Here is a 26,879-nt window from a genome sequence, read left to right on the forward strand (position 1 = left end):
ATTAATAAACCAGATCACCATTTACAGATGATGATGGAATTCTGCCTCAGTGGCTGAGAGTGCAGGTCCCAGACCAAGACTGCCTCAGATCAATTCTTTGCTTCTTTACTTATTAGCTGTTTTAATTTAATTTAATTGCTCTGTGTCTCTGTTTCTTCCTCTTGAAAATAAGGATAATAATATCACCTTCTTCCTAGGGTTGCTACAGGGATTAAATAAGTGAATACATATAAAGCGCTAAGAATACCACTTAGCACATATTAAATGCTTGCTAAATGTTACCTATTCTTATACAAATATATGAAGCTTTTCCACCAGGATGTCAAGTTTTGGGTTTCCTGTGAAGCTGAATCAATAATCTTACACTTAGTTGCTAATGACTTTTAGATTAAGGTTGTTTCTATGTGATGCCAAAAGACAAAACAAGTCGATTTGGAAACAGGTCAAGCCAATTGCCAATTCAATGAAAATATTAGTCAGACTCATTATTTGGTGTCGTGAGGAACAAAAGCAGCAACTCTTTTTGTAACAGAGCTTTCAAAAAGTCCTTCCATTGGTTGCATGACTATATCAAAAGCAAACTTCAATTTATTAAGAAGAAAAAGAAAGGAAAACTGGTGGGAAAGTTAAGACTTTTTCAGTGCAGTTCCATACCATGCCCTCTCTAATGTGGAGTGGTCAAAATGGTGGGAGTCAAGGATGGTCTTTTTCCCAGGAGTGCCCAAGGGTACATGGGCATCTCAGGCAAATCATCAGTTGTTCCAGAATTCAGTTTTTCCTGTGGTAGTTAGCGAATTAAATTTCCTCACTTAACTGCTACCTGAGGAGGTCTCAGAACACTTGCTGTTTGCTGGCTACTCCTGGAGTGGTTTCGATACATTAAATAGAAATGCTATGCCAATCAAAGCTTTTTTTTTTTTTTTTTTTTTAGAATGTTCCACATAATTACAGACATTTCACATTATTAAGTATATATGTTACTGAACTCAATTTTAGCCACTTGTTGCTCAAGAATCCAATACTGAGAGACAGGTGTTGGGCAAAAGGAAAGATAGGTTTGTTGAGGAAGCAGGCAGTCCTGGGGAGAAAGTGGATTCATGTCCCAAAGAATCAACTTCCAACTCCCCATGTTTTGCTAAGAGATTATAAAGAGAAAAGAGGAAGGGGGCTACCTGCTAGGGAGATGGCAATCTTTTATTTTCAGAGATGGGGTTGTCTTCATGACATGATTCCAAGCAGCTACCAAGTCTTGCTTGCAGCTGGAACATTACCTAAGTCATAAATCTCTGCCTAGCTAATCTTGAAAAGCAAGAAACAGGGAACAAAGACGAAGAGCTGAAGGTCCCTAGTTACAGTCTCACTGCCTCAGTTACACATATATTTTCAAAAGGTTGTTATAATTTTAATAAATTTTCTTAGAATTCTAGAAAATTGGGAAAATACAGTAAAGCATAAAGAATAAAATAAAAATCATGCATAATCTCACCATACCGTATCAGTGCATTTGTTTCCAGTAAAAGGTTGTTGTTTTAAAGTGTTTGCATGGACTAGTGATCTCTGAAGATGTAGGATAAAATGAAAATGTGATTATTCATGTGAGCTCCAAGAATGGTATTATTTGGTACTTGATACAACTTATTTTATCCTCACTTAAAATTTTTTTTTGAATTTGAGCTGAAAAAATGCTAGAATTTATTAACCTGAAAGAACACCTCTGAGAGTTGCAAGTCAAAACAAGGCTGTATTATCAAACAACTGAAATAATAATAATGTGAAGATGAATTGCAATTATGCATAAAAAATCATGATTGTGTCACTTTTGTCAGGTAGTTTTCTGTTTGGGGTGGGACTACTAGAGATGGTACTTTGTGAGGTCTGTCAATTCTGTGTAAAAACAGAGACATGAAGCTCAAAGATGGACCTCTGAGTTTAGGTTCCCCTGGGGCACCATCTCACAGCCCTGGGGGAAATGTCTAACCACCTCTGTGATGTAGCTCAGCCTTTTATATAAAAGATAAGATGTACTTCCCACTAATGGATGGAAATCTCAGAATTGGCTCCTCAAGTGGAAATAGCAGTGAAGTCACAGTTATCATCTGAAGCCACATCTGCCCTGGTGCCTGAGTAATTCTCAGCAAATTCTTCTCTTGGGCTAAAAAAATAAGCACAGTTGTGCTTAAGGTTAGATTTCTGAAAAAGAATTCACTTCATGTCTTTTTCCCACAGGCTAAAACTCTCCAGGGACTCTTTAGAGAAGCTTAACAACTAAGATTTGGAACAAGGCAAGATGGCATCCAACCTCCCCTTTGGGGAAGCTTGTGATGCAGCTGATTATGCTAGCTGGCAGGCACAACTCCTGTTGGCCTTCCCAGAGCAAGCCAAGCCCTTCATTTCCCTCAATCATAACAGACCAGCCCATCCATTATGTTTCTAGGGTGTCTTGGGAGGTCACGGCCACTGTGCTCTTTGCAGCACGCTCCATGTCCGTGAATTGGGATGTCTGAGATATTCTCACAGGCAAGTAAATTGTGGTGTCAAATTAATGGCCTGTACCTGAGGAGAATGAGCTGGAAGGTCAGTGCAACAGGTGTGGGCTATCAATGGATTCAGCGAGTTATGCTTCCTTACACAGTGCCTTGACGTCGGGACATAAATTTCCGAATCCTGGATGAGATAAAAGACAACTTGCAGCTTTTTGTTGGAAAGGAGAAGTAGACCATGAACACATTTTCTCTGCCAGAGCCTCTAATTCTTCCAGTCGTCCTGACACACGGAAGGAAGAAGCTAGACAGTCAGCAAAGAGCATGGTCTTCTGTCCTGGGTGGCTGTTTTTCTGTGTGTCTTTAGCCTGCTTTTCTATTCACTGGGTAAACTACAGGGCCCTAGGAACCATTTGGTAGCAAGTTCAAAGCAAATATTAACTCTGTGAGGCACCTAAGATAATACCTGGTTTAAAACTCAGTTGACCAACAAAGAGTTGGATTCTGACTTGCCTAAGACCTCAGAAGACTGATGACCAGGCTGAAGAACTGAGTCTGCTGACCTCCAGACCACTGGGTTTTCCATCATGTCACCCCATTTTCCTGGGATTCTGAACTGGGAATAGATTTATTTTTCAGTTCTGTTTTGTGTTCTTCAGCTCTGTGACTCCTATTTGGTACTTCCATTTTCTCTCTCTTTGTTCAAGTTCTCATTATGTTCATCCATTGCTCTCCCAAGTTCAGTGAGTATCTTAATGACCATTACTTTGAACTCCTTATCGGGTAGATTACTTATCTGCATTTCACTAAGGCTTTCCCCTGTGGTTTTATCTTGTTCTTTCATTTGGAACATATTTCTTTGTTTCTTCATTTTGCTCGACTCTCTGTTGGTTTCTACACATTAGATAAAACAGCCATCTCTCCCAGTCTTGAAGGAGTGGCCTTATGTAGGAGATGAATCTTATGGTTCATGCCTGCCTTAGCTCTTGGTTGTCCCTCCAACCTTTGTGATTGTCCAAGCAGCCTATCTTATTTTTACTAGCTCCCAGGAGTTGAGGGTGTGCCAAGACCTGTCGGTGTGCCAAGACCTGTCAGTGTCCCAAAGAAGAGGCTCAGTCAGCACCTAGATTCAGACTTACTGGAAGCCAGACCTTCAGGCAACAACTTTTAAAGTATGCAAATGTATACAGTCCTATAGGACAAGCCCCACTGGCGCCTGAAGCCGGGCAATCTGGAGGTGTTCTCTGGGTGGTAGTTACAAAAATCAGTTAAGTGTATGAGCTCCTTTCTGAAAGATATGGGTGAGCTTAGTGAGGCCAAAGGAGAGCACATAGATGACCCCCATTCCCTGAGAGCCCCTCTGCAGGCCTCTAGATGGGTGCCGAACCTGAAGCCTGCCCCTCCGGTCGAAGCTCCAGGACAAGCAGAGGCCTCTTTCACAGAAGGACTAGGGGTGTGTTTCAGGCTTCTGTCTGGGCAGTGCCCTGGGGTAGTAGCTTGCCAAAAACTGTCTCTTCAATTGTTATAATCCTGTGGGACCCAAGAACACAAGCCCCCTGGCCTCCAGAGCATCCCCTTGGCAGCAGCCACAAGAATAGGGCACCAGATATAAAACTCTGGGTACCAGATGCATGTAAAGCTCCCCTCTGGGAGATTCTGGTACTCTGGGGTGTGGCAGAAGGAGAGCATAAAGATGGTACCCGTGGGCTGGAGGAAGGCAGGGGAGAGTGTATAGATGTGCCCACCAGGAAAAAGAAAATGTAGTGCCTGCCAGCTGGAAGGAGGCAAGGAGGGCGCATATAGACAGCACCCGCAGGAAAAACAAAAAAAGAAAAGGAAAAACGGTGCCTGTTGGGCAGCAGGCCTCTAGATGTGTGCGAAGTTAGACACCGACCCCTCAGGTTGGTGCTTTAAGATTAGCAAGTGAACCCCACTCACATAAAGTCTGGGAACCTCTGGATGAGCCCTGGGCAGGTGAGCCCCAGCCCTCGAGCCCTTTAAGAGCCATTTCTCAGATTGTTCTCACCTTGTGTGTATCGTGGATACGAGCCCTGTTGGTTTACAAAGCTAGATTTGGGGGAGCTTATCTTCCAGGTGCAGACCTAGCAGTTAGGGTGCCTCATGTGGGGTTTAAACTTTCGTTGCTTAGGGAGGAGCTCCAGGTTTTGAGTTCCCTTCCAACCGTGGGTCACTGCACTGGTTATGGGTGCCCCGCGTACAGGGTTTATGGTAAGACTGCTTCCCAGCCTCTTCTACCTGCTTTGATGTGGGCCTTTTCTCATTTGCAAGTTGCATAGGAGCTTCTCAGACAGTCTGTAGGTTTCTTTCAGAGAAGTTGTTCCATATATAGCTGCCAATTCAGTGCATCTGTGGGAGGAGGTGAGCCCAGGATCCTCGTACGTCACCGTCTTAAACTGGAACCTCCAAGGTTGTAGGAACAGATTTATAATAAGCATACATTCTTGTGTATTCATCTGCACTTTCAATTCATACACCTTGGAACCTAAAAGAAATCTACTTAAGAATTTTTCTCACGGGGTAAACAAGGAAAGTAGATAAAGTTGAAAGTTCAAAGGTTATGAAAATATTTATGTAGTATCTTATTGGAAGAATCATTTCATGATGAGTTAAAGGAATCTAGGATATTTTGGTGTCTGCCTCTAACTTTCTAAAATTGATTTTATAATTACATAACATAATTATATATTTGATAGGAGATAATTATATTTGATCACTTTTGGAACAATTTTCAGAGGGAGAAGCTTGGAGGTGGGGAGAGTAAATTTGATCCCTGTTTGGCTTTCTTTTAGTTACTGTTGCCAAAGCATACTAGCTTGTCTTCATGGGCATTCACTTGCACATCTTTGTGGAGAACACTTTTTTGTGTTTCCTTGACAATTTATTCTATAGAGCAAGTAAAACCAATACTGCTTTTCTGAAGTGTTTCTTAAATCAACCCCTTTGTGTCATATAGCAGTATTTTGCCATTAGACTAATCTGTGGACCACTCAGGTCCTTAGTTTGCCTCATTAATACATACACACACACACACACACACACACACACACAATTTATGCCTCCCGTATGTTGCAGAGTTGTATCCACAAAATAACTTTTATAGTGAAGTCAACTTCCTGAGCCCAGCTAACTCTGGAAGATCACATCTGGATAGAGAAGAAACTGGCAATAAGATGTCTCCCCCTCAATTCATGCAATGAACTGATTCATTGGTGGGGAAGGTGGTGGCAGCAAGAGTCGGGTAGAAGGACATATGTTTCAAATGTAAACAAGAAAAGAAGAGAGAGAAGTAAAAGGAAAGAAAAACAGCTACTAATCTTCTGAGTAGTTTGCTTTCTGGGAAAAAAGTTAACAGCTGTATAAGTTTTACGGTCCTGTCTGCACACTCAGGGTCCTGCTGTTCCTGATGTTCGCCTAGATTTGCACACCCACGGTTCACTTGAGCTGTGCGAGTTTGTCATTCACAGCAAACATTGGAAAGAGTCTGGCCCTCCTGGTGAAATCATTTTGGTTTTTAGATTCATCAGGAATACAGACAATAATTTTTGAAAAGGATGCCTATTTAATGTGTTGATTGGGGAATTGAAAGGCTGAGCTGTCTACGAAAGACTCAAATGCAGAATTATTGGAGGTGCTGAGTGTCAGCTCAGCAGTCTCCTGGTAGGTACTTTTCATTTATTTCTCTATAACATGTGGTGTATTTGTTTTTGCTTTGTTGGAGGATGTGGTGCAAAATGTGGAAAGCAATTATTAGGACTGGTGACAATCCACATATGTGGAATTTTGAGGACTTTTACAGATTTTATAGATTTGGTGCAGTTCCACAGCAAACTATAAAATTATTATGGCAGCCCAGAAGGTTATAAAAGTTAAAACATGAATACCTGAATTATGGGGCCCAGTAAAGCGTGCAGGCAGCAGTTCAGTCATCATGTATATCACCATCATTTAGCATTCTAATGATTCACTTGGGTAGATATTTTTATCAGATCTTTGCCATAATAACCCCTTGAAATAGACTGATAATTTTATTTTCACAGTTGGCAGTTGTATATGGACCAAGGCTATGATAAAAGGGGATGAGATCTCTGCTTTTAAGATAAAAAAAGTTGATGTATTCTGTTACTTATACCTCATCCGTTATATTATTTATTCTTTTATTGGTCCTTATTTTGTTTTATTTTTGAACTTGGAATTTGTTATACATTGATAGAAATGGGTTAAAAATATCAAATTCTGCCATATGTCTATATATTTTGTTCTATACATTTTGAAGCTATTTTAGTTGGCACATTAAAGTTTGTAAATATCATTATCTTTAGTATTAGCTTAAATTTAACATAATACAGTGCTCTCTCAACTTAAAATGCTTTAAATACTACATTACCTGAGGTAGTATTGTCAAATCTGCTTCCCTTCGGTGTAAGTTTGATTAGTTAAAATGTACCCAGCCTTTAAATCATTACCTTTTGTTTCAGCTTTCCATATATTTCCAGTAAACAGCACCTTGTTACGTTGTGCTGTTGTTGAATTTTGTTTTAATTCAACTTAAGGTGCTTCAGATATGGATAGATGAATTTAGATCTTTAACATCCAATGCCAACTTATTTTAAGCTGTTTTAATTCATGATCGTCTGTTGTCTTTCTTTGGTAGTGGCTTTAGCGACAGAGACAGGGAGCAGTGCTAAGAGATTTAGGGATGGAGCTGGGACATTTCTGAGCTCTGCGTAGAGCCTCAGTGGTGATTCACAAGAGGCCAGGTCCTCCTTTGTTTTGTGTGCAGGATTATCACACATACTTCATGGTTTTGAATATTCACACTCTTGTACTTTCTTACTCACTTCACATCTTCACATCTCATATGCTCCATATATTTAACATTTTCTGGCTCCACAGCATTTAAAACAGCATTGAGTAGTGACTGATGCTTCCTGTGTAACCCGCTGAGCAATGTTAAGTGACTGCCAAGAGATCAACCCTCGAGACTCCGGATTCAGAGAGAAGTGGAGAGCGATTTTGGAGCCAGTGCCTTGGTGAACGTCATGTGTGTCTGGGTTCGTCCTCTTGGCGGCAGAGGGTAGTTGCACTAATGCACCTAGAGCACAATGAGTGCCTTACTTCCTTCTTTCCCCCCTCATTTATAAAACCAGTAAGCAGGGCTTTATCACTACCACCTATTCCATGGATCAAGAAGTTTTATTTCTGTGCAATAAACCAAACACTGTGCATTTTAGATTACACATTAAAAATATGCATAAGTCCCAAGGGGTACCATTCATTTCTACTGAGAATAATCACACTAAAAATAGTAGCTACCATTTGCTGAGTTTCTTCAGTGTGCCAACCATAGTCATGTACTTATGGATACACTATCACCAGCTCTTACAATCAATCTAGGACAGGTCTTATTTCTAGTGGACAGATGAGGAAACTGAGGCTCAAATAGCTAATGGGCATCAGAACACATATTTGGTCCACTGTTTGGCTCTGAAGTCCTCAGTCTTTGTTGTTTAAGGAGGGCCTCATCTGGGTCACTGTCATGCACCAGGTTAGGACATGGCATGGGTTAGGAATCTGCCCTGCTGGGGAATGCAGAAACTTCCAAAGCTGGAGAGGAGAAAAGGCAGGGGTCTCCCACCCTCCGATTTCTCCATGGGGACAACACTAGAGCCCAGCTGCTTTGCTGGGAAGTAGCATGGCTTTGTGTTCATGGGGGCACTCTGCCTTTCTAATAGGATGAGCCTGACAGCAAACTTGTAGATGGGGATTCATCAGGCTCCCTGAGTGTCAAGCAGCCTGGATGTGGGTGTCGGTTGTTTACAACAGTTGCCTGGGAACATTAACTGCACCTGGAGATTTGGGGCCTGTGGGGTGTTACTGTGGGGAAAAGGAGATGAGACCGCTCGTCTTTGGGAAGCTAAGCTTGGGTATAGCTCCTCCTTCCAGGGAGAAGACAGAGGACAGTAGTCTCAGCAAGCTGTTGTTCAGGCAAGTCAGAATCACCTTATGGTAATTTGCCTAGTGCTCCACACACTTCCTATAATATCGCACTGTTTTCATGTTGTTTGGTAGGTTTTATTTTTTAATATCTCAGTGGGAGAATGTGCATTTTGTGGGAAAAGTGACCAACTAGTAGAAAGCCTTTCATTTGTAATAAAATCCTTGCCAAGTTTGAATTAATAGTCTCCAAGGAAGGGCTATTTCGAATAGAACCGGATAAAGTGCTAAATAATATACTGTCCAGCATAACCTACTGCCCTCAAGGGAGAGAACTCAATGACTCAATATGGGTTTTCTGTCTTCAATTTAAATAACCTGATGTCAGGATCCAACCACAGAGCATTTGGGCTGCCTCAGTATGCTCCCCACACTCCAGGTTCCTTTTCTCACAGTCCCTTTTGCTCCTGCAATGCCATCCCCAAGGAGCTTCAAGTGCACACACACGGCAGTCTTTCTAACAGCATCGTGAACTGAGGGGGAGGCAGTGATGCTCCTGAGGAACAAAACTGAATTTGGACCACACAGAGACCAGTGGTTAACACCAAAGACTGGGTTTTTAGTTGTTTTTAGCTCCCAGTTTTGTTAAGAAATAATTGACATACGTCACTGTATAAGTTTAAGGCATACAGCATGATGATTTGATTTACACATATTGTGAAATGGTGCCCACAGTAGGTTCAGCTACCATCCATCTTCTCATATAGCTACATTAAAAAGAAAAAAAAGAAGAGAATGATAAAAGAAAGAAATCTCTTTGTGATGAGAACTCTTAGGATTTACTCTCTTAACAACTTTTCTATGAATCTTACACCTGTAACCTTGTAGCTAGCTGTGGTCATCATGTTGTACATTACAACTCTGGCACTGACTCAGCTCATACTTGGGAGTCTACTTTCCGACTCCCTTCCTGCGATTCTCCCTCCCCCGACCCTCTGCCTCTGGTAACCACAAGTCTGCTCTTTGTATCTATGAGTTGTTTTTTTTTTTAATTCCACATGTAAGTGAGATTATAAAGTATTTGTCTTATTTCACTTAGCATAATGTCTTCAAAATCTATCCATGTTGTTGCAAATAGTAGGATTTCCTCGTTTTCTATGGCTGAATAATAATCTATCTATTTATCTATCTATCTATCCATCTATCTCACAGCTTCTTTATCTATTCATTCATCGATGAGCAGTTAGGTTGTTTCCATATCTTAGCAATTGTAAATAATACTGCTATGAACTGGGGTGGGGGGTGCAGATATTTTTTTGAATTAGTGTTTTTGTTTCTTTTAAATATATCCCAGAAGTGGAATTGCTAGATTGTATGGTAGTTCTATTTTTAATTTTTTGAGAATACTCCATATTGTTTTCCATAGTGGCTGTAACTAATTTACAGTTCACTGGCAGTGCACAAGGGTTCTCTTTTCTCCACATCCATGCCAGCATTTACCCCTTGTCTTTTTGATGATAGCCATTTTAGCAGGCGTGAGGTGAGGTGATATCTCATTGTGTTTTTAATTTGCATTTCTCTAATGACTAATGGTGCTGAGCATCTTTTCCTGTAGCTTTTGGCCTTTTCTATATCCTTTTTGGAGAAATGTCTGTTCGGGTCTATTACCCGTTTTATAATTGAGTTACTTTTTTAAATATTTGAGTTGTATGAGTTCTTTTTATGTTTTGGATATTAACCCCTGATCAGACATATGATTTAAAAATACTTTTTCCTATTTTGTAGGTTGTCTTTTCACTTTTTAAATTGGGATCTTTATATGTACTTATGGCATGTTATATTAATGTGGCTGTTTGTGGGATCGGGGAGAGGACTAATTGAATGAGTTTTTTAGTTCAGTGTTCTAGTGTTTTCAAGATTTGCTGTGTAATGAGTGTCTTTATGACCTTCCCTCTTTTGTGGAAGGAGTTTGTTTCAAGTGCACTGGAGCATTCAAAATGAATCAAGCTGGAAACAGCATCTCTGGTGATTCCCTAGCAGGAAGCCTGAAGATTCCTTAGCTGAAGGGGAAATTCCAGTGGGTCAGGAAGCTACATTCTGGGGTGGAACTTACAGGGGGAATGTGTTAATTTACAGGCACTGGATACAAAACAAAACTGATCTCTGTTCTAAATGAACAACTGGTTTCATTTTTTTTTTTTTTGCAATAAATCTGATGCTGATATGAGTAACCGGGGGCAGAGAGAGAGGGAAGGATGGTAAACCCACCACAATGTCCAGCAAATGGACTTTGCCAGCCTCCCTCTGACCAGGTTAATAATTTACATTAAAAAAAAAATTCTTTTCCTCTGCTGTTTTAGAGGAATTTTTGAATATGTGTTTTGAAACATCTGGTAGATTACCAGATACTGGAACTGGAGAAGCACACATACTTCCCCAGGCCTCCGGTGTTCTGGGAGGAAATGTGGCTGAGTGATCTTTATCCATACCAGAAGTTCCTTGTCACCCTTACTCAGTGATAAGAGTGAAGGTCCTTTGTCCTTTGTCCTTGTTAGAGAAATATGAAATTAAAAATCAGGCTCACTTTTATGTGAAAGGAAAGACTTTCCAGCTTATTCCATTTTTACTGTCTATGAAGCTCATTCTGATATGTATTCTGATATATACTTAAACACTGACATCTCCCTATTAGCTTTTATGAATGGCTAATGGCAAATGATGGCTCTAGCTGCCGCAGGGTGGACTACTGAGCAAATTTAAAAATTAGTCTTCTGCTCTCATCTTCTGTTAGTAAAACCAAATGCATGTGAAGAAGTGCAATTACAGTTCAATCCATCTTTGCTCTCTCTAATGATGTTTTACATTAATAATTTTTTAGAACAGTTTTATGTTTCATATTTACAGAACATTGTGAACTTAGAGAACAAAGAGTTTGCATACATTCCTCATCTCATCCCTTATCTTTAATACTATCTGTTATTACATTACATTATTATGATGCCTTTATTGTAATGACCTAATATTGATACATTATTATTAATTGAAGTCCATATTTTATTTAGATTTACTTAGTTGCCACCAAGTGTCATTTTTCTGTTCCAGGATCTCATCCAGAGCACCACATTACATTTAGTTGTCAAGTCTCCTTAGGTTCCTCTTAACTGTGAAAGTTTCTTAGTTTCTTTTTTTTTTTTTTTTTTTTTTTTTTTGACTATGGTTGACTTTGAAAGTTTTTGAGTACTGCTCAGGTATACTGTAAGGATGCCCCTCTCCTGAATTTTTTTCTTGTTTTTTTCATGATTAGACCGGGATAAAGGGTTTTGGGGAGGAGAATCTCAGATGTAAAATTCTGTTGTCTTCACATCACATCAACAGTACATTTTGTCAACATGACATCACCATTGATGTTGACCTGGATCATCTGGCTGGGGTAGTATTTGTCAGGTATACTTAGACTTCTTTTCTCCCTTTTCATACTGTAATCTTTGGAAGGAAGTCACCTTGTACAGCCCTCACTTAATGAGTAAGGAGTTATGCCCTACCTCCTTGAGGGTAGAGTATCTACATAAATTACTTGGAATTCTTCTGCACAGGGGATATGTCACTTCTCCCTCATTTAATTATTTATTCAAACATTTATTTATATCAGCATGGACTCACAGATATTTATTTTATACTTTGGATTATAAACCAATATTGTTCTATTTATTTTGTTGCTCAAATTATCTTAGCTTTGGACAATTGGGAATTCTTGTGTTTCATTGGCATATCTTCATCATTTTTTTTGAGAATTTCCTTAATCCCTGGTACTATAAAATGCTCTTGGATCATTTTATATATATTCTGCCCCAGCACTACAGTCAGCCACTTCTTCAGGGAACCTTGGTTCCTTTTATTGGAGATTGGTATTAGAGAACAAGATCGGAGTGCTAGGTGTACTGTTGCTACTGGGGTGTCATTGCTCCTAGCTAGACCTTCTTAGCTGAACAAGCAAGGGAATATGTGTGTGTATACAAATGTGTATATACATATGCATATATATAAATAGTTCTACATTCAATCACATGTATCTATTTTAAGCTAAATATGAGTTCATACTGATGTATTTGGCTCTAATTCATTACTACATGGATCAATCCAGTCTCTTCCCCTGTCTATCTGTAAATTCCCACTCCAATAGTGAGAAAACTTGTTCCCATCATCCATGATTCATTACTTAATTGTTCAATTTCAATGTACTTGCATAGCAAAATTAGAATTATTAACCTGTACCTCTGTGGGAAACAGTTATTGACTAGAGTATGGTGCTTATGTGCAGTTTCTTTTACCTTTATAGACTCCACTAATTTCCAAAAATACTTAGGTCAACACTGTTTCTTCCCATCATTCTCAGTAAGGTTCTAGGTACTTGTAATATACTTAGATTCTTTTGTCACAGATTGCATACCATTAGGGGACCCCTGACTTCCTAAATGATTTTGAAATATCTGCATACATTAAGGTTTGCTCTTTGTTCTATAAAAGTGCCAGGATTTTGACAAATGCAAAGTATCATAAATCCACCATTACCATATCATGCAGAATAGTTTTGCTGACCTAAAAAAACCCCTCTGTGATTCACCTGTTCAGTCCTCCCGAACTCCTGGTAACCACTGATCTTTTTACTGTTGCTCTTGCTTTGCTTTTTCCAGAGTGTCATGTACTTGGAATCATATAGTATGTAGCCTTTCAGACTGGTTTCTTCTACTTAGCAATATGCATTTAATGTTCATCCGTATCTTGAGTATGTTGATAGCTCATATCTTTTTATTATGGGATAATATTTTCTCATATGAGAATAGGAAAGTTTGTTTATTCATTCACATATTGAAGGATATGTTCTTTGCTTCCAGTTTTTCAAAATTATGAATAAAACTGCATAAACATTTGCATGCAGACTTTTGTGAGGATTTAAGTTTTCAAACCATTTGATTAAATACCAAAAGTGTGATTGCTAGATCATATGGTAAGACTGTATTTAACTTCATAAGAAACTGACAAGCTGTCTTCCAAAGTGGCATTACCATTTTGCATTCCCACCAGCAATGAGTGAGAGGGCTTGTTGATGCACATTCTTGTCAGAAATTGGTATTGTAGGTTTTAAAGAAAATACTTACCCATTCTAATATGTATGTAGTTGTTTTAATTTGCAGTTGCTGTTTTAATATGCAGGTCTCTAATGATACAAGATGTTGACTTTTTTTTCCCCATATTTTTATTTGGCATCTGTATAGTTCCTTTGGAGAGGTGTTTGTTTAGATCTTTTTCACTTTTTAAAAAGTTTATCTTCTTACAATGATTGATACATATATGTAAGCTAAAAAATATGTGCGGTATATTGTATATATGTATTCACATGTGATATAATGTATATGTGCAGTCAAATGTAATCATTCTATCTAATAAAACTGAAAAGGGAAAGAAATGATCTTCTTTATTAATTTAATTAACAGTCTTTTTCATGTTTTAAAATTGGGTTATTTTCTTGTTGTTGAGTTTTAAGAGTTCTTTGTATATTTTAGATATAAGTCCTTTACCAGATATGTGTCTTGCAAATATTTTCTCCTAGTTTGCAGCTTGTCTGTGGTACTGTTTTTCAATGTATTTTCACACTCTATTGAGACCCTTCAAGAAGAAAAGAAATTAGTCAGTTGGAAGAGCTCAGTAATATCTCTATGTGGCGATGCTCATCCTCTTCTCTCCAGGAATCCACTTTTCATTGGTCTTTTAAAGGCATTGCTCTTTTCAAAACTTTATATATGAAGTGTAAGAAAGATATCATTAGAAGATACCAGTACCCAAATAAGTAAAGAAAAAGTGCATTAAAATTTTTTGATTCTTACAAAGACCCTGTGATGTAGATAAGCCAAGCGTTAACAATCACATTTATTATCAACTTTGATAGGAAAGTTTCCAGATGAGGAAACCAGAACCCAGGAAAGCTGACTTGCCCTGAGTCACACAGTCAGCAAGAGATAAAGCCATGGCCAGACTCCTAGTTTCTATCTCCTGGCCCCAGATTCTCTTACCTGTATTACACAAGAATTATATCTTGTTAGCTGGAAGGCCATTATTGTTTTGGTTTAAAATGCAGACTCACTGATAATGCACATGTGTAACAATTTACTTTTCTGACGAATTTGAACGTTGGCTGTGTCAGATAAATAACTTGTTCAAAATGGAATGAGCTATTTCAAAGCATATGGATTCCTGCATCTAGGAGAAACACAAAAAATGCTTCATTAAACCAAATGTGGACACACTAGCTCCTCCAGTGCCCATCTCCCAGCTTCCTAACACCAGAAGTCCTACCCTCCTGGGCATATGGCTGCCCAGCAAGAGACCACATAGACCAGCTTCCCTTAGAAAAAGGCGAGGCCACGTCTCTAAGCCTCCAGCAAGGAAATGCCCTTAAAAGGAGATATTTTGTATCACTTTCTCTCTTTTCCTCTTCCCACAGGATAGAATGTGGACGTTGTGGGGAGACAGTTTTGACCATATGGATGATTAGAATTCTCTGAGGGAGGTCAGAACAACAAGTAAGAAAGCATCAGAGTACCTGGATGAGTTGATGGAGCACAGCCACTCACCTACTCTGAACCACCTGCCCACCTCCACAAAGGGATGTGAAAGAGAAGTAAGTGTTCCCTTGTTTGGGTCCTTAATACCACACTGTGGGTCCCAAGTTTGGGTTCTGAACATATGCTAGTTGCACACTAGTCTTTCTATGCAATGTCATGGGATCACATAAATCACTGTTTAGGAACCTAATGCATTCCTGGCCAAGACTAATACATTTTGAAAATGTGGAAAAGGCTGTATAATTAAGTTCAGTTTTTTCAAGAGTGTGTACCAAGAATTCTTACTGTGAATTTATGGGTAATTAGGACTTTTTTAACTTAATTTTTTTTTAGTAGTCACATTAAAAAAGTCAAAACAGAAACAGGTGGAATTAATTTTGATAATAAATTTAATTTATTCAATATATCCAAAATAATATCATTTCAACATGTAATCAATTAAAAATTTTAATGGGGTATTTTGCTCTCTTTTTTTCATATTAAGTTTTTGAAATCAAGACTGTATTTCACACTTCACGCACATCTAAGTTGAACTAGTGCATTCCAAGTGGTCAGTATCCACATGTGATTGGTTAATGGCTACTGTATTGGACAACACAACTCTAGCCACAGAGGTGCTTGGGATTCAGGAAGAACTGACTGTATTATGACAGCTGCTCCTAAACACCATGTTGTTCTTTCTTTCTGTCTCACTTCTCAAGAAATAAACACACACAAGCTTTTGTCAAAACCAGTCACTGCCAGATCCATCTGACTTGATTCTGTGAGAAGGGCTATGTGATCTGGTGCTTGATAATATGAACAAAGTTCAACTTGGATTTCTCCTAAGAAACTTTTGAATCCAAAGTACAAAATGTGATCTAGTGAAATACCTTTACAGGCTTATGCTCAGTCACTTTGAAAAACTTCAAACCATGACAGGGGATGATTGACATTTTGCTGTTGTAACTTTTTGTCAGCTCTAATGACTGTTCTATTTATAGCTGGTGACAATGCATTTTGTAGGATGGGCCAGTCCATATGGTGGGGGTTGATGTGAGAGGATTATCATTACAATTCAGCACATGTTTTTTTATAGTGGCATTTTGTGCATTTTGAGTCAGTGTTCAAAACCATATGACATTAGGAATATATAAAGAAAAAGAAGTAGATGAGGGAGATTAAGAGGTACAAACTTCCATTTATAAAATAAACGTCATGGGGATGAAAAGTACAACATAGAGAATATAGGCAAAGTAATAATGTGATGTTTGTATGGTGACAGATGGTAATTAGACTGATCATGGTGATTATTTTGTAATGCAGAGAAATACTGAATCACTATGTTGTGCACCAGGAACTAACATAGTATTGTAGATCAACTATACATCAAAGCAAACAAACAAATTCAGAAAAAGAGATCAGATTTGTGGTTACCAGAGGTGGGGGATGCGGGAAGGGGGAATTGGATGAAAGTGGTCAAAAGATGCAAACTTCCAATTATAAGATAAGTAAATACTCAGAAATGTAATGTACAACGTGATTGATATGATTCACACTGCCATACCTTATAAATGAGAACTGCTAAAAGAGTAAATCTTAAGAGTTCTCATCACAAGGAAAAGTATTTTTTCTTTTTCTTTTCGTTTGCATCTTTATGTCATGATGGATATTCACTAAACTTATTGTGGTGATCATTTCATAACATATGTAAGTCAAATCATGCTGTACACCTTAAACTTATACAGTGCTATATGTGAATGAAACTAGAGGGGAGGGGAGAAAAAGAAAAAGGGCTTCTTTCAAGACTAACTAATGTGATAGTTATTAATGTAATATTGCTTCTCTTCATTTGAATTATTTATTCAAACATATAATTAAGGAAAGAGATAACCACATAATTGATGCTTTCATCTGTGCTCATTCTGTCTTTATATCTTTGAATCTGGCCTGTGCTATTGAAACCTTTTAGGGACAGTGTTCTAGACCAACAGGTGATGGTATAGCTCCCAGCTTTGCCACTGGGCTGGGCAAATTTATTTAGTCTCTCTGGGACTCCACATTCTCATCTGCAACAAAAAGGACTGAAGTGAGGATGAATGTCCATGAAAGTATCTAGCACAGTGATCCTGCGTTTGGCTTATATTTTCTTTTTCACTCCCAGAAGCCTAGGTACTAGTGCATAGTTCTGTTTATCCCTGCTCAGAGTTAGGGGTATGGGGCCACAGTATGCATTTTTAGGGACAGCAAGGAAAGTGCCACTGAGATAAAGGCATCTTTACATTTTTTAAATATAGATCATAGGGGTCAGCTGGATTTAAAATTCATTGCACAAAATGTTGTGAACTGTCTTAATTATCTTGATATTATAAAAGCATGTAAACATGTACTTTTGACATCTGGGTAATTAAGCTTTGAACAGCAGTGACTTCTAATCTTCCATAGTTTCACAGCCTTGCACTTATTTCACTGCAGCCTGGCTGTTACCCATCACAACCTTTCTGCTCCAACGGAAACCATTTCCGATGAAGCCAGGACGGGACAGGATGGCTTTGATTTTGAATCAGTGTAAAAATAACTTTTATGTGTTGAGCTGCATGGAATTTTTATTTGCTCACTGAATTTTATTTTATGGTTAAAAAAGAGGCAAATAACAAGGCAATTATATTTAGCAGATGAAAAGAGACATATGAAAATGATAAATTTAGCTGTGGGTATCTCTGACCTAATATGATAACCATCTCAGTTTCAAAAGCCTAATTATTTTTCAGAGAAGCTTTTTACTTTGCTTACACAACTCAGTTAAGAAGAGCACAAATAGCCCCATAGGTATCCTCAAGATAGAGCAACATTACTAACCATTGTTCATTAATCGCTTCTTAGGTTAAGAAAAATGGCAGAGAGATTTTTAACATTTTATAGTCATTAAAATAAAATAGAATTTAACATTTAAGTACTAATTTACCTTTATAAATTGTAGGGCACTTTTGTACATTAGGTAAGTTTTCTGGCATTTTTGAAAACATCTTTAAACAGAAGTTTTAATTTTATTTTTTTAATAAGTGAGAAATAAAGTTTATTTACTTGGGGACATGTATAAATACTGAATGTAAATTGCTTTGGAAAGATCAGAAAAGGCATTAATGCATCAATTACTGTTCAGTTTGACATTTTCAGCATATTATTAAAACAAATTGTCCAAACATATTTTGATTTTCAAAATTATGGCAAAATTGTGTCATGTTACTATAACTGTCCTTGTAAAATTGATACGCAGATTTTATATCTTATGTAATATATAAACATACATATTATGTAGTACTTTATATAAAATACTTTATTTTACAGGAACTGCTTTTTCAAGCAGAATGCCATTTTTTCTTTTGAGATTTTATATAAACTCTACCCTCTGACTAGTATTTACCTTTAAGAAATGGTATAGTCCTTTGGACAAGTAAATTTGGACAAAATTTTCTCTTCTGTTTTCCATTTAGCTGGTTTGGTTGAAAGCATTTTAGTTTTTTGAAGGAACATAGATATTTTAGGATGAATTTTATTTTGATTTAAGCCGAGTTGGAGATCCATCTGTTATTTTCTCTGGAGTTGGGAATTAAGCCTCAAGAATGCTCTTGTCCTGCAAGGACTCATGATGATGCCAATGATGTGATTCAGTCACAGAAATCAACAGAGAACATAGTTATGAAAAGGTTGTCTCTGTTGAAAGCAAAGTATAGAAGAAAGGAGAGACTAAAGTATCTATTGACTTTTTTCTGTAGAAGAATTGTGTGTGACCTTTGCAAGAGCAGTGTGAGTGAATCAGAGAAGGCAGATGGCAAATTCTTACGGGTTCAGCAGTGAGTTGGAAGGGTGACGGTAGAAACTGTTGTTTATAGACAACATGTCAAAAAGCTTAGCTGGGAACTTTAGAGACTGATGACTAAAGCAAAGTTTCTCAACCTCATCCCTGTGGACGTTTTGGATCACACGACTCTTTGTGGTGGGGGCTGTCCTGTACACTGCAGCGTTTAGCGGCCTCCCTGGCCTCTACCCGTGAGATGCCAGCAGCAGCCTCTCCCCTAGTTGTGTCCTTTTGGCCGGGGGTGGCAGAATCATCCGTGGTTGAGAACCACTGGCAAAGAAGAATTCACAGGGCTAGGAAAAGATGTTTTTTCCTTTTTTAGTTTGAAAAGACAGTCATTCTTGAGAACTAGGAAGGAATGATGGGATAGAATGAAGATAAAGGAAAGAGGTGGAAAAAAATGAAGATTTTTAGGGGTGAAATTGGGAAGGAGAGACCTGAGAGGACTTTGTGTGGGGGGTGGGAGTGGGGGAAGCTGGCATCCAGCGAACAGATTATGGATCATGCCCTAAATATGGTGGCTTTGCTTAGCCCTCTTTGTACAGGATGTAGGTAGGTGCTAAATTTTCTCCCTGTACAGTCATAAGTCTCATTTTTGGAGTGTTTAAACTCTAACCCCTGCCAAACCACCTTTGATTACTGCTATAATCTGGGCCCTGCACCTGATCTGCTGACTCCTGCTTCACCTGCTGCTCCTGCCCTGACCTCTGCCAGGGCAAGGTTCTCACTGGACTGGGATTGGTGGCAGCTGGCCCAGGAGAGGCTCATGTGAACCTCCTAGGAGGGGCTCCTAGGAGCAGAGGCAAGGGAAAGGGATAGAGGAATCAAGAGGGGGATAGGACTGTACACAGCAGGAACATGCTGCTGCAAGAGGACTTGCTTCTGGCATTTCTGTTGCATTAGTTTGGCTGCAGTAAGCTGTCCAGTGATTACCTATCTGTGTCTCCTGGTACCCCATGCTGTGTTAGGTGCTGGCAGACACATTTTATAATTGTAACTTGAGAATGGCTTTTAGAATCAAGATTTCAAATTCACTGTTAATCTTATGATTAGCAAAATATTTGTGTGAATTTTGGTCTGTGTTTGAAATGATGAGAAAGATGAAACGGTTTCAGTGTGCTCTTGAGAGAAAATGAGGCAGGGATAATTGATTTTTTCCCATCCACTCTTTATATTCTCTTCCTATGTAGATTAAGTTAAGGTTTTTATTTGGACACTGATCATGCATTAATTCCTACAGCATTTCATTTTGGTTAAGCTGGCTAGATTTCTCTCTCATCATTTCTTTGAAGCATCAGAATTTAAAATCTCTTTTTTTCTCTGTAAGTAAACTAAAATTGTTTATAACACATGCAAATGTTAAAAGAAGACTTTTTAAAAAGGTTTATTTGCCTAGAGAGACATTTTAATTTTTCCCTTTTGTTTTTAAATAATGATTATGTACATACAGTAGCTGAATACTCACTGGGTGTGGGGACCGTATAACATTGCCATTCTAAGGTTTAATGAAAACATCAAATAACTTGCATCTGATTTACTGAAATACTGATTTAATGGATAATTGCTTGTTCATGTTTCTGCTGGACATGTCAAGTTTTTATACCACAAAATTAAAACAGATGAGCAAGTCAGAGGCCCTGTGTGAGCTAAAAGCGGCATCAATAAAACTTGAAGGTTACAATGTAGAGAGATGGAATCCTTCTATTAATTGGGACTTGGTAACAAGGGGATAGATGGCGTCTGCAGTGGAAACCTCAGTTAACAAATAGCAAGAATTGAACATCAGGGTGCTTGTATCTTTCCGCATAGAGTTCTCTCCAGATTATACCCGGAGTGGGATTGCTGGATCATATGGTAAGTCTGTTTTTATCTTTTTGAGGAATCTCCATACTATTTTCCATAATGGCGACACCAAACTACATTCCCACCAGCAGTGTAGGAGGGTTCCCTTTTTTCCACATCCTCTCCAGAATTTGTTATTTGTAGACTTTTTAATGAAGGCCATTCTGACTGGTGTGAGGTGGTACCTCACTGTAGTTTGATTCGCATTTCTCTAATAATTAGTGATGTCTGTCTTTTCATGTGCCTATTGGCCATCTGTAAGTCTTCTTTGGAGAAATGTTTGTTTAGGTCTCCTGCCCAGTTTTTGATTGGGTTGTTTGTTTTTTGATATTTAGTTATATAAGCTGTTTTTATATTTTGGAAATTAAGCCATTTTCAGTTGCATCATTTGCAAATATTTTCTCCCAGTCCAATAGTCTTTTCATTTGGTTTATGGTTTCCTTGGCTGTGCAAAAGCTTATAAGTTGGATTAGTTCTCATTAATTTTTGCTTTTGCCGTGGTAGACTGACCTAGGAAAACATTAGTATGAATTATATCTGAGAATGTTTTATCTATGTTTTCTTGTAGGAGTTTTATGGTGTCATATCTTACATTTAATTCTTTAAGCCATTTTGAGTTTATTTTTGGGTATGATGTGAGGGTGTGTTCTAACTTCATTGATTTACATGTGGTTGTCCAGTTTTTCCAACACCACTTGCTGAAGAGACTGTCTTTTCTCCATTCTATATTCTTGCCTCCTTTGTCAAAGATTGACAGTAGGTGTGTGGGTTTATTTCTGGGCTGTCTATTCTCTTCCATTGATCCATGTGACTGTTTTTGTGCCAATACCATGCTTTTCTGAATACTGTAGCTTTGTAATATTGTCTGAAACCTGGGAGGATTATGCTTCCAGCTTTGTTCTTTTTCCTCAGGATAGCTTTGGCAATTTTGGGTCCTTTATGGTTCCACATAAATTTTAGGTTTATTTGTTCTAGTTCTGTGAAAAACATCTTGGGTAATTTGATAAGAATTGCATCAAATCTGTGGATTGCTTTGGACATACAGCTATTTTAGCGGTATTAATTCTTCCAATACAAAAGCATGGGCTATCCTTCCATTTCTTTGAATCATCTTCAGTTTCCTTTATCAATGTTTTATAGTTCTCAGCATATAAGTCTTTCACTTCCTTGGTCAGGTTTATTCAACTCTTAATTATTTTATTCAGGTCTACTTCCTAAGTCATACTCCACTCCCTGATTTCTTTGCCTAGTCTTTCACTTCACTCATATTTACCAGTTTTTCTGAATTTAGGTGTCTAATTTTGTATTTTCATATATTTATCTGAATTTCCTTCAGATTATAATTTTCTTTAACTCTCATATAAAATATATAAACTATAATTTCTCTGTTCTTTCAAGGGGTAACATATACCTAAGCAGAAATAAAGTGGTTCTCAAGTGATCTTTTTTCCTAACTTGGCATTTTTGATCAGAAATCATTGCATGGAGTTAATTCCTAAGTGCTTGTGTTTATCTCTCCTCCTCTCCTTTTTCCCTCCATCTCTCCCTCTCTCCCTCATTCCTTTTCCCTTCATAAAAATTTATTGAGCACTTGTTATAGATTAGATTGTGAATGTTCTACACTGATTAAGGGAGATCTGACCCCTCCTTTGTGGAACTTGAAGCTTTCTGAACATAAGTATCAGTAGAGCCTTATTAAATTTAGCTCATGTGTCACTTGGTGCCCATTGGTTTCAGACATTTGAAAGTAACACTAAAGGATAGAGGAATTTATTGGAAAGATATTGATGGTCATGATGGGAGCAAGGCTCAAAGAATCAACTGGAAGCTGGAAAACTAGCATTGGAAGTGGAAAGAATCGAAGGTTCTCAGGAAGCAGGTACTCTTGCATTTATCTCTGAGCAGGAAGAGTCAGACCAGCACCCTGTTATAGGGGTAAATATCCTGTGACTCTGCCATCCTGGCATCACTGGATCAAGAGTCCACGCTGTGAGGGAGAGGAATTGCCCTTCTTAGTCTGGTCACATGCTGCTTGCAGGCTGCATCAGAGCGAAAAGGGAAACTTCTTAGGGGAGGGTACAGCTCAAGGGATAGAGCTCATGCTTAGCATGCACAAGGTCCTGGGTTCAATCCCCAGTACCTCCTCTAAAAATAAATAAACCTAATTACCTCCCACCCTCTGCTGGAAAAAAAAAAGGTAAATATAAGAAAAAAAAAAAAAAGAAATAAAAGGGAAACTTCTTGTGATTCCAGTGAGAGGCAGGTTTCTGGATTTATCTTCCAAAGAGCCAACCCAATGAATGAGAGAATTTAAATTAGGGCATTGTTAGGAAGGGAGAAAAGTAGCCAAACCAAGAACCTCCACCCCGTCCCCAAACAAAAACAAAACCAAAAACAAGACAAATGTTCACTATGATTAGTATAAATTTGGAAGAGAAATTAGTCAATATATGATAATGATCTCAAATTACATTTTAATTTCAACTCTATCTACCTCAGGAAAAATATGATGGGTTTCAGTAGAAGACAGAAATAAAGAAAAGTCATTGAAACACTAGAAAAATAAGAATCAAATGCTACTTTTGTGGAGTTCTGCCAAAAATTTTGTCTTGTTAACAGCTGTGTCAGCAAATTGATTTGATATAGTAGATGCTCAGTAAATATTCAGTGAATGTGGACCAGGAAATGGGGAAAATGAGTTTTTAATATAATTTTCTTCCATTTTGCTTGGCTTCCGGGTAAGGGATCAGGTAAAGCAGATGAAAAGAAAGACCCAAGGTTAGAGACTGACACAAAGAATTGAGGGATTTCCCCAAGAGTTCTTAACACAAGGACAAATATTTTTTTTCTTCTTCTTTTACTTTGTATGCACATGGGATGATGGATATTCACTAAATTTATTGTGGCAACCATTTTATGATGTATGTTAGTCAAATCATTATGCCACACACCTTAAACTTATATAGTACTCTGTGTCAATAATATCTCAATAAAACTGGAAGGATAAAAAAATTAAGGGGATTTAAAGTCCTAGAATGGGCAGCACTGACTGTATTATTTGTCGGTGTCCATCTCTCTGAATTCTGGAGGCATTTTCAGAATGAGGTTCTGAGCAGGGGAGACCTGATTGGTAGCTCCTAACTTGGAGGTTGAATAGACTTTAACAAATTACTAACCTCCTTCTGTCTCACTTCCACCTCTCTTACATTAGGATTTACTTAGGTCCCAATATGATTATGAAAGAAATAAAGAATTTGGAAGCACCTTGAAGACATCAAGGTAAAAATATTGTAATTAATAAAATCGCCCAAATTAGGTACCTTTATTTGCTTTATAAGAATAATTTCACATTGTGGATCCCAATCACAAAATTAAGGGTCACTCTTTTATAGAAGAAAAAGCTTTATATTTTGTTTGAATGAGGATCAGCTCTAGGTAACCTTTACTTTGAGCAGTTCTGCAGAGATAAAATTCAACCAAAAAACATTACTTAAGAAAAAAAGATTGGGAAAAATTAATTGGCACCAAGTTGGTGAGTTTGTTTGCAGAATGTGGGTAGTCACAGTAAAGCTGACAAATTGATTTACAGCTTAAGTGAAATAATTCAATTTCTTATTAAACACGTATCCTATAGCCCAATGAACAAATATTATTTCTTATGACAAATATTTTTTCTAAACTTTGTAGTTATTATGGAACCATATCACATGGGGCTGAGCCTCGTGGTTAAATGTTATTTGACCGTTTGCGTGGGAGATGAAAACAAAAATAATAAAGAAAAAGAAAGAAAACAACAGTAACAATAAAACAAGCCACACTCAATTCTCCTTGAATGAGGGTAAACATAGAGAAGAATTTTCACTAGAATAAAATAGAAAACACGTATTGTTCTAAACTTAAAGCAGTTCTCTGATTGATCTCCAAAAACACATATTGTTCTAAACTTAAAGGAGTTCTCTGATTGATCTCCAACAGTTCATAGATCAGCAGAATAGAGTCATTAACCTTCTCGCTTTTATCTTGCTGAGAAGGACTGTGACCTGCACACTGCTTGAATTCTCAAAGTAATTATGGTCAAAATAATTATTTCCTTTTTAGTTTTCCCATCAAATATCAATGCAATATGTAGTCTTCTTTTCATTTAACCCAAAACATTTGAAATACTGAGGCTCATATTTCTAATGTCACACTTGTTAAGTTTCTTTCACATTTTTTACACTGAAAATTCTGGCAGTAGAGTAAACACTTTTTGATGCCTGTTATCTAATGATATTCAATAAATCAGCTGAATAGAATGCAGAATTGAATGGTGAAAGGAAAAAGCTTGATAGACTATTATTCTTAGGTTTTTTCATATCAATCTGCTGTAGTTTTCAGAAAGTTACTTTCAAATCTATTCAATTTAATAATTAATATTAAGCCCCTCCAAGGCAGATAGGACTTTCAAAGAATTATAATGGACAATAAAATGTTTCAGACACAGCTCTATAGTCGAGTGGCTTTCAGACTAACTGGTGGAAAAAAGCTATACATAGGAAACAAGGAGTAGACTTGGTACAGACTGTAGTTTGTAGAAACTCAGTGGGGAGTAAATTTAAAATCAGTGACAATGATATGTGCGTATTTGTCAAACTCATTGACACCTTACCAGCATTTCGAAAAGACTTTAGTAATTGAGGAGATACTGAAGAGCAACAATAATTCTTCCCTTAGCAGATTGATACCTAAAGGAAGGTTAACACATAATTTTTCAGATGGACAGATTCTTTCAGATCATATAGTACAAAGCTTTAATTTAAAGATAAAGAACTAAGAGACAGAGAAGATTCATAACTACTCCCAAGGTCACACAGTACATCGTATGCATGGAAGCAAAGCTCTTTAGTCTCCCCTTTGTGTCCAGAAAGATGTGCTATTTCTTCCAGAAATAAGTGGGAAGGGATGGTGGTGGCATTCTCTCCTCCCATGGTGATAAGAAAATCCCCCAGCCTCTGTGGAGTCCAAGTCCGGTGATACTACATTAAAGATTTCCCATCAAATATCATTGTAACATATAATTTCTTTTCATTTAACCCAAGACATATTTAAAATACTGAGATATTTTGGGGATTATGTGAAGTATATTATAGGATACTAGCTATTAGTAATACAAGTGTGTTGATGTTGGGTAGCTGGCAGAACGTAGAGACCCCTCCAATGATGTATCTCTTCCTGCCTTTAGGCCACATCTCTGGTGTCCTTGAGGATGCTTTAGCTCAGCTGAACGAACATTAATGGAGTGTCAACTGTGTGCAATGCATGTGACTAATAGGAGTCTCAGGGTGATTCAAGGACAACCAAGAAGGGTTGCTCTGCATTCATAGTAGCTCACATTTGCCTTTCTAAGGAGCAATGCATGTATCTTACCTTCTTTCTCAATCCAACTGGATGTTACATTTGGAAATAGAAGTGGGTAGATAGTCACAAGTGGGGACAGTGTGTCAAACATCTTTTGCCCTGCCTCTCGTCTTCTCTGCCCACATTTTACAGGTGCAATCTGAAAGCACCTACCCTTGAGCAATGGTGGGTAGAGCATGTGGGTAAACACATCTCTTGGGTGGAAAGTTCTCAGTGCATCATACACAAACAGCTCATTCTACACAGATTCCTCGGTGTCCCAGTGGTGTTGAGCCTCAGTAATCCACAGCAGTGATCAGTTGGATAACATGACTGAAGTGATTTTCACTCATTCCCTATTTCATTCTTCTGAGACTCCCACTCCTATTCCCAGAGATTAATTACAAAATAAGGCACTGAGGCCCTTATCTCAGACTCTGCTTTTGAGAAGGAACCCAGGCTAGTGGAGGCAGAAGAGCATAAAGCTTATATCTCGTGCTCATGGGAGCATACGGAGGAAGTAGGTATTTGTCCTCCATGGCAAGCAGATATATAAAAGTCCTTTAAAACCCTTTTCTGGTTACCACTCTTACTATCCAGCTTAAGGAAACTACTCTCCTGATTTCATACACCATATATTAGTTTTGCCAGAGTTAAAATTTTATATTACTGGAATTATACTGTGCATTTTATTTGTGGCTGGATTCTTTTGCTCTTCATTGTGTTTGTGAGATTTAATACATGTTGTTGCATGTAGAAATGTTTTTT

General features: G+C 38.0%; 1 long non-coding RNA gene across 3 annotated transcripts in view; it reads left to right on the forward strand.

Moving 5' to 3' along the window:
• The window catches only part of LOC116149175 (uncharacterized), an 859,611-nt gene that overhangs the window by 129,897 nt on the left and 702,835 nt on the right, over nucleotides 1-26,879 (forward strand). For all 3 annotated transcript variants that reach the window (XR_010377352.1, XR_010377351.1, XR_010377353.1), the window contains one exon: nucleotides 14,935-15,111. This is a non-coding gene — a long non-coding RNA (uncharacterized LOC116149175). The remainder of the gene's footprint in view (nucleotides 1-14,934; nucleotides 15,112-26,879) is intronic.

This window comes from Camelus dromedarius, chromosome 22 (assembly GCF_036321535.1).
Source record: "Camelus dromedarius isolate mCamDro1 chromosome 22, mCamDro1.pat, whole genome shotgun sequence".
In the NCBI taxonomy this organism is placed as follows: domain Eukaryota; kingdom Metazoa; phylum Chordata; class Mammalia; order Artiodactyla; family Camelidae; genus Camelus; species Camelus dromedarius.